Source organism: Stenella coeruleoalba, assembly GCF_951394435.1.
Source record: "Stenella coeruleoalba genome assembly, chromosome: 3".
Lineage (NCBI taxonomy): Eukaryota > Metazoa > Chordata > Mammalia > Artiodactyla > Delphinidae > Stenella > Stenella coeruleoalba.
In genome coordinates, this window is record NC_137148.1 from 145306807 (window position 1) to 145315655 (window position 8849).

At 38.6% G+C, this 8849-nt stretch overlaps 1 long non-coding RNA gene across 1 annotated transcript in view; it reads right to left on the reverse strand.

Moving 5' to 3' along the window:
- The window catches only part of LOC307184736, a 180041-nt gene extending 171220 nt beyond the window's left edge, over positions 1–8821 (reverse strand). The window contains exons 1-2 of the long non-coding RNA XR_013827815.1: positions 8448–8821; positions 7874–7919 (exon numbers count right to left, since the gene is read on the reverse strand). This is a non-coding gene — a long non-coding RNA (uncharacterized lncRNA). The remainder of the gene's footprint in view (positions 1–7873; positions 7920–8447) is intronic.
- Positions 8822–8849: the final 28 nt, after the last annotated feature.

Genomic DNA, 8849 nt, shown 5'->3' on the forward strand with positions numbered 1-8849 from the left:
GGCCAAGAAATACACACACCTATGACTTTTATTTACAGTTCAAGGCCTATTTGGGGATGGTGGGGAGGAAGGAAATTTCAGAAATCAGCTAGTGGTGAACGGTCCTAGAGGATGACGCTGAAAGGCATCCAGACTGCTTGGGAAGCCTCTTGAGATTACGGGGTTCTTGCAAGATTGCCAGGGACTTCTGAACTTTCCATCAGTTCAGACTCAGTAAGCTAGGAGAAGAGTTTCACCAGGAAACTATCTCAACTCCAGCCAAAGCAGCAAGCATCTGATATTCAGGTAGATTAAAAAGAAATAAGATGCAAAAAAAAAAAAAGAAAAAGAAAAAGAGCAAGTCTGAAGTACTTGAAAGTCATAGAAAAGGCTCAAAATGGCAATCCTTTTGAGAGTGAACTAGGTTCCTTCAACCAAAGCATATACTCAATATTCAGGTCCTCACCTCTTTCTATATTCTATCTTCTTGCACAATAACACCCCACCTCTCCTATACTCCTCCCCTGCTGATCACCCAAGGACATTCTAAGTAAAAGGGAAATGTGGGTCTTCCTGGCTCAGTGGGGGATCTTAAATAGTTTTTAATTCCCAAATTGCTCATGCCTTTTTATCTACCACTTCTGCAACTAGAAGGAATAAGAGCTAAAAGGCCATAAGCCTTGAAGATTAAAATGATGGAACTCTCCCCAAATTCAGCTGCTAATATTTCCAAGAATTAGCCATGCTCTCCCACCAATTAACACTGCTAGATGTAGCAAATAAAAATACAGGACACCAGTTAAATTAGAATTTCAGAAGACAGTAAATCTTTTTTATTATACATCCCAAATACCACATGAACATACTTGTACAAAAAAATTATTCACTGTTTAGCTGAAATAAAATTTAACTGTCTATCCTGTATTTTATCGGGTAATCTACTACCAACGGATTCAGGAAAATGGTTGGACTTTAGAGCCTGGTGAATTGAAGAAGAATATTCATTCAACAAAGCTAGTGAATAGGAATTTTAAAACGTAGAAAGCTCTTAACTGAAAGAAAAAGGCTAAAGGACCCACTTTACCCTACCTTTTTATACGATCAGCTAGCCCAGTGATTCTCCACCACGGCTGTACATTAGTCACTGGAGGAACAGCTAAACATTTCTCATGTTTACACCCTGCCCTAGACCAAATGGATCAGAGTGGAATATTTTAAGATGTCTCGTGATTCTAATGAGAGTCAGATTGAGAACGACTGAGCTAAAGAGGCAATGGAGGAAAGCTGAAGTGTGGCAGGGAGTGTGACTGTTTTAACCCAGGTTCCCAAACTTTACTGCATATTGCATTCTCCCTGGGGATCTTTAAAAACCACTGATGCCCAACAGCCACTCCTAGGCATTTCAATTCCATTAGTGTTGGGTACAGACTAGGCATCAGGAGTTATAAAAGCTTCTCAGTTGTTTTAATGTACAACAAAGTTTGGAGACCACTCTTTGAAACTTATATACCTCTATATCTTAGGATGGGAGCAGTACTAATTACTTTTGTGGGAGTAGGAATGAAATCAAACCTTCCAACCATATTTAAGAATAAATTAGATGTTACTTTTTCAACCTATTTTTCCCATGTTGGCTGGGAGAGTTAAACCCTACGAAGAGTATGCTGTTTTCAAGAGCTTAACTCTGCCTGTTTATAGGATGCCTATTAATCCCTTTGCCAGGAGTTTTATAGGTGGAAGGAGGACAGTCGCCCAAGACCCTTTCGTAACTCCCTGGCTTCAGTCATATATAATAATAACGATTAATTGCCAGTGTGATTCAGAAGCCATACTTCTTCTGTACATAAAGATTTGCTCTATGCACAAACTGATGGATTGGCATGGAGGGAAGTGTGTGATGCCAACCTCCAGACTAATTTGCAAAAAGGAAAAAAAATAATCTGGGTCTTGCTATATTCAAATATGGTCAAAAGGGACATGTATTCCTCTGATCTTTCTTACAAATTGCTAAGCTCACACTGATCCCTGAAACTGTTAGTCTTCCAACATTTAAAAGGTTACTCACCCCCAAGAGATTATTCAGCCCTGATCTGACAGAAAGTGCAAGAGCATTGCTTTTTAGCGCCAAAAGCCAACAGACCTGAATTCCAAAGAAGCATGCTTTGTGGGAGGATATGGGCCTTACCCCAGCTGGTGGGGTAATCTGAGAGCCAAGGGAAGACATGACTGTCAGAGAGGACACCTGATGAGTTCCAGAACTCGAGCTTAAGGAAGTATTTCACAAGACTAACCAATTTATCAAAAGTAGCCAAATACTGCCAGCATGCAGTGCATCATGGGGGAGTAGATGGGGTTCACTTGTGATGAAGCCAGAGTCTGAGCATCCTGCCTGATAACAAGAGGCAAGTAAATGGTAAAACAATGATTAATACAAAGAAAGGATCACATCTAATATCAGAGCTGCCTAAAGTTTTATCACCATGATAGGAAAAAAGGGAGCTTTTACTGTCTGCTAAGGTATATAAAGCCTGCAAAACACTTTCTCATGTCTCATATTTTGAGAGAAATTTGAAAACATAAAATTATCTTTAAAATACACATAACTAACATTTCTTATTACTGTGCTTTTGAGTGTTCTTACATAGCTGATTATTACATAATCAAAGGACTTTAAGGATTACTGGAAATGTCCACTCTTTTTAATATTTTCTATTTTTGGAAAATTAATAGGATGACATGTGCCAGATTTGTTTTGCAGGAAATAGATAAACCTGTCGAAGACATAATAAAATATTAGGAAAACATGAGTTTTAAAACTTTAAGCTCATCGAGGGTGACTCTTCCTTTAAGAGAACTTACTACATGAAGTCTGTATTTACACAAAAGTGAACATTTACTTTAGCCAAGGAGTCTTTGCTTTGCAGGCCTCTCCAATAGGGTTATTTTATACACCAAGTTCCCTAGTACAATTTAAAATGCTTGAATTACAGAAATTATATCAATACATAAATTCTGAATGAAGAAATATTGGTTCAAATGAGGGACACAAATCATCACAGGTGAATGAAGCAATAAAAATCTCAGAGGGTATCAAGTACCCTAAACTATTTATTCAGTGTACTGTCTCTGTGACATGTAATTTGTTTCATGTAAACTGATTAATCAATTTTTAGCATTTTTCATTGAGGATTAAGAATAGTATTTTTTTCTACAAGTTACTTGACTTTGATGTTTCAAAGAGAGTTTATAGATTCCCCATTTAAATCAATGAATTGCATTTTTCATTCATTCATCAAACTTGACTTTAGCATCTAGCATGTCCCAAGCACTTGCTGGGAGAAACCACAGTGAGCAAAACATACATTGCTGGCCTTTTCCATCCTAAAGAGCTTAAGTTTTAGTGAGGGAAGCAGACATAAATTACACAAATTTCCACAAACTATTATAATTGTTCCAAAGGATAAGCACAAGTTGATATGACTGTACACAGAGGACACGCCCTAGGCTAAGGATTCAGAAAAGGGGTCCCAGAGGGAGTCACATTTGAGCTGAGACAATGCTCTTAATAATAACAGCTACTATTTACTGACATTATGCTAAAGGTTTAAAAAGTATTAGCTCACTTAAACCATACAACAAACTACTGAATTAGATACTTTGATTATCCCATTTTGTACTCCAGGAAACTGAGGCTTAGAGAGGCTAAGTAGTTTGTTAAAGGCAACCAGAGGAAGTAACAGAGCCTGCAGTTGAACCCAGATGCTGAGTCTAGAACATGTATTGTATTCTTAACTATTACTCATAGGGCTTCTCTAGTGAAAAGGATGAGATGGTGTTTATTAGTCTGCTTGGGTTGCAATAATGAAATACTTAAACAACAGAGAATTTATTTTTCACAGATCTGGAGGCTAGGAAGTATAAGATCAAGGTGCTGGCCCACTCATTTCCTGGTGAGGGCTCTCTTCTTGGCCTGTAGATGCTTCTCTCATATGGCCCTTTTTCTGTGGTACAAAGAGTGTGAAAGAGACATCTCTTTCTCTTCCTCTCCTCATAAGAGGCCACCAATTCTATGGGATTAGGGCCCCACTCCTATGACCTCATTTAATCATAATTACCTCCTAAAGACCCTATCTCCAAATACAGTCATACTGAGGGTTAGGACTTCAACATATGAATTTGTAGGGGACACAATTCACTCTATGGCATGGAGTAAACTAAGTAGGAGGAGAAGAATGATCCAGATGAGGAATAACTATGATCTCAAAAGACTGAGAGTATAGGTGCTAATAAATACGTGCATTTGGCTTATCTTCTGCCTGAAACTAGAATGGTAACCATATCCACCAACAGAATTTAATGTTTGTAACAGAAAGACGGTCATGTCAGATAAAATATTTGCAAAGACTGTCACCTAGTGGCAATAGGCAAGAGGTAGCTCATAGGCGAGTATTACTGAACTGGGGTATTCATGTATTTTGTGTGCATTCCCAAGTTGTTTTTCCTAAGAATAAAATGCATTAAACTAAGCATTACAACACTGAGACAGTCACCACTTCTTTCCATATAGAAAAGCAGTGTGACAGTTCCAAGCTCACAGAGAAAGAACAGGACTCTAAATTTTATCCCATCCCACTTCGAGTCAGACCAAATAAATATGGGCCAACAGTACAGTGAGTAATATATATATATCATAACCAGTGAATATGTTTTATTCAGCAGTGTAGATTTATCCAGGGTCACAGTACTGGATAAAGGGCCCCAACTAGTTGAGGTACTGTCATAAAATAAAAGGAATATGTAATGGATACTGGAAGACAGGAAGTCATAAGTAGTAACTACAGTTTTGTGAATAGTTGCAAAAATCAGGACTCTAGAATTTTTTATGTACATATATATATTGAACTAACTAGAGTGGGTACTATTCTTGGCAAGTAAAAACCATAACTGGTATAAACACTGCATCTTAATTCTAACTGGCTTAGGTGTTAAAATCATCTGAAGAAGTAAGCTTAACGGGGATGTAATGGTAATGTGAAGTGGTGCCAAGAAAGGGATTACATACAAGCTGTTTGGATCCTTATTTTCCTCCACTGTAGACTAGGCCCCTTCGTTTAGGGTAAACCGTCCCTTGGGTTCAACCAAGACATTTTTCTCAGAGGAGCCATCACTAGATTTTATCCCTGGAAGTTAGCAACTTTCAGTTTTAGCCTCATAAACTCCTAAATGCAGAATGGGAAGCTGACAGGTTAATTAGTCCATTCACGCTCAGACATAAGTATTATTGAGTGTATTGGTTAAAATTATTTACATTTCAAATAACATAAAACTCAAATTGAAGCTATTGATATTTGAGCAAAAACTAAACAGTTTAGGGATATCTCTAGCTTCAAGAGGAGCTTGATGTAGGGCCCAAATAGCGTGGCCAAGACTCTTTTTACCTATTTATCAGCTCTGCTTTTGATTCTATTTCAAGCTGACTTAAGCTTCATGGACCTAAGATGGCAGCTGGCAGCTCTGGGCTGCAAAGTCTAAGTACAGAAGGGGTTAACAAAATCCATTTTTCCAGCAGTCCCAGTGAGTATCTCATTGTATTTCACCCACTTGGATTTAGTCACATGCACATCCCTGAACCAATGACTACAATCAGAGTGACTCTAGAGTTGAAGGGTAGGATCAATTTTAAACAATCCACATGGCTGAAAATGGAGGGAAAAATGACTTACCCAAAGAATCATCAGAATGCTTTGGGAAGGAAAAGCAGGAGGGAACTGATGCTGAAAAGTTAACCAATAAATGTCCACAATATTGGGATAATGCACCTTTGCTCTGAATGAGGACTGCACCTATTCAGGGGGAAAAGGAATATAGCAGTAGGGCTCATGAAGAGTTGAAGCTGCTGCTATACATAGCCGACCCAGGAGAGACTGCAGACTAGGCTGGCATGGTCATTATTACTACTAAATTGTCAAACCCACCACCTGGTACAATTATTCATTTTGGTATCAAATCATCACAGAAGGAGCTGTGACAATTCAATTTCCTGATCTCTTCTCAAATGGCTCTTCTGTTTATTTTGTTGGATCCTTATTCTCCTCCTGTTCCAAAGATTAGGACAACGACCAAAGTCCTGCACACAGCCCTCTCTTCTCTCTCTCTAAGCCTCTTTCTTGACCTCAGCCAATCTCCATGTTTTAATTACCACAACCTTGAGTATAACTTCCAGAACTTCATCTCCTGGTCCATCCTATGAATCATGGAACTTTGTAAATTAATCCAGTTCTTATTTGCAAACTCTGTGTCTCAGGGTTCTGGGCTTGTTCTTCTTTGGCCCCTAGCTTAGAGCTTTCCTTAATATTATGAAGGAACAAGAAAGTCTAAGTCGTACTCTGAGTAACGGTTTATTGTTTGGTAAATGCCCCTTCCACTAAATTCTAAGTTCCTTGAGGACAGAGACTATTCACCTGTGGTACCAAAAAAACCTTAATCATTCAATAAGTGCATGTCAAAATACACACAGCTTTCAGTGCAATGCAACCACTCCCTTCTACACCATTTTTGATAACCAGTCCTCTCTTTTCCACTAGAACAGTCATAGTGAAGGAATGATGGCCAGTTTACTACAGCAGTCTATCCAAGTTTTGAACAGCTATAATATTATGAATTATACAATTAGAAATATTATTATTATTAGAAGTAATATTATAGCAATAATGTTAGGAACTGTATTCCCAGCATCCAAGTTCCTTTGCTATGCTTGAGGAATCCACTACTCTGTACGAGGAGGCAAAATCAAATCTCTTATTATATAAACTGAAAATGACAGATGCATTATTTTCCTGACCCTTGGCATTTAGCACGTGGTATGTGGACCTCATCTCAGTATGTGGAACTGCATTTGTAACTGTGAATCTTAAGCAAGTTATCCAAAAAAAGCAGGGACCCTCTAGAATTCATTTCACTTGTGACATCTACTGTCTAGTGGTGGTATAGGCAGCACCCTATCCAGACAGCTCCTAAAGACTGACTTTAATTTTGAAACGGGTAACTTCTATGATTTTACTAATACTCTCTCCTCCCCTTGAATGCATTTCTCCTTGCTTAGCTCAGTCACCTTCAAGGCCCTGCTCAAGTGCCTCCTGCACTGTGGAACGTTAAAGAAACACCATGACAAACCTGACCTCTCCCATCACACATCTCCTTTAGTGTAGGGTATATACCATTCATGTGACATTTATACACATCCCTGTGGTTATTTATATTTGCTTTTATTTAATTCCCTAGTATGCTGTGAGCATCTTCCAGAGTCAAGTGGCAATTACCACCTTCTGAATTCTTTGCATTATGCCTAGCACACTGTGGTCACTCAGCTACAAGTTTAAAATATTTTAAAAATATTAGATATGAAAGAAACATCAGTGAAATGTAGGTTTACATTCTCATGTAACAAAGGAGAAAAATGAAGTTCAGATACATTATAGATTACCTAATTTCGGCCAGTCATGATTGGCCTAAGCTAGAATGGGTATCTTCCTGACTCCTGAGTTGAAGAATCTTTGTCAAATGAAAGGGAAAAACAGATTTCATTTATTCAAGAACATGGGAGTGGTGACAAATGAAGGCACATCTGACTCATTCAGACCCCAAATGCACCTGCTAGGGTACACTGTGAACAACATGAAAACATCATTGTTTTCAGTCTTCAAACCCAGAACAATCCTTTATTTAGTATGGCCTACCTCAGTTAGAAATAGAAGTCTGCAAAAGAAATTAAGAAGAGAAAAGCAGGGAGGGTGCGGCATACCAAGACCTAAGGAGACTCAAGGAGAACTATCAACTCTATCAATTGTTAAGAGAAATGAGGACTGAATAACGGATTTTGCAAGATAGAACTCACTGGTGACGTTGAGGAGAGCCATTCACTGGAGTGATGGGACCAAAACCTGAAGTGGGGAAAAAAGTTAGAATAAAAACTAAGAAAATGAAATAATGAGCCTAAATTTTTTTTGTTTTTCAGGAATTTTGTTATCAAGGGAAGCAAATAAATGATGTGGTAGCTGATTTGAGGTCAAGGGAGGTTAGAGTTATTTTTTGAGATGGAAGTCCTTATAACATGTTTATTTGTTCAAAGGGAAGAAAAAACTGATGTGAAAAACAGAGCATCTATGGCCAAATCTCCAAGTAGGCAAGAAAAGATGGCCTCAAAAACACAACATGATCCATACGACAGTTGCTAGGACTCAGAAGTGCTCACTAAATGTTGGCTATTATTATTTCTTATCGCCTAAAATTTTGAATAATGAATAGGCATCAGGTTTACAAAATATAAAATCACTATTTAAAGACACACGCAAGAGCTTGGACTTCAGCAGCAGACTGCATTAGTTCAAATTCTGGTTCTACCACTTGGCCAAGATATCTTTCTTCTAGGGGCTTTGTTTTCCTTTGCAGAAAAAGACAATAATACCTACCTCATAAGGCTGTTGGCGGGCTTAAATGAGATAATCCGTGTAAAATTTAGCACTGTACTCGCGCGTGGTGAAGGTTCAAGTGTTTAAGGCCATTATAATAACTGTCATTCTGTCCTATAAGCGTAACTGTGATTCTGTCTATAACATTTTTCAGCACTGTCACACTGATTTAAATTCCTGGAGGTCACAGGGCAGAGCTTTCAGAACGCACATTGGCCAACGCGCTGTTAGGCCAGCACACTATGGAATTCCCCCACCGCCTCGTCTTCTAGCGACACAGTCCCTCCAGAAGCTACTGTCGTTACGAAAACAAACAAACAAAAAAACACCTAGAGGACCAAGCCTGAATAAGACTAACGAGCCACAGAAGCACGTCTGCGCCAAGCCCGAGGCGCTCTACTT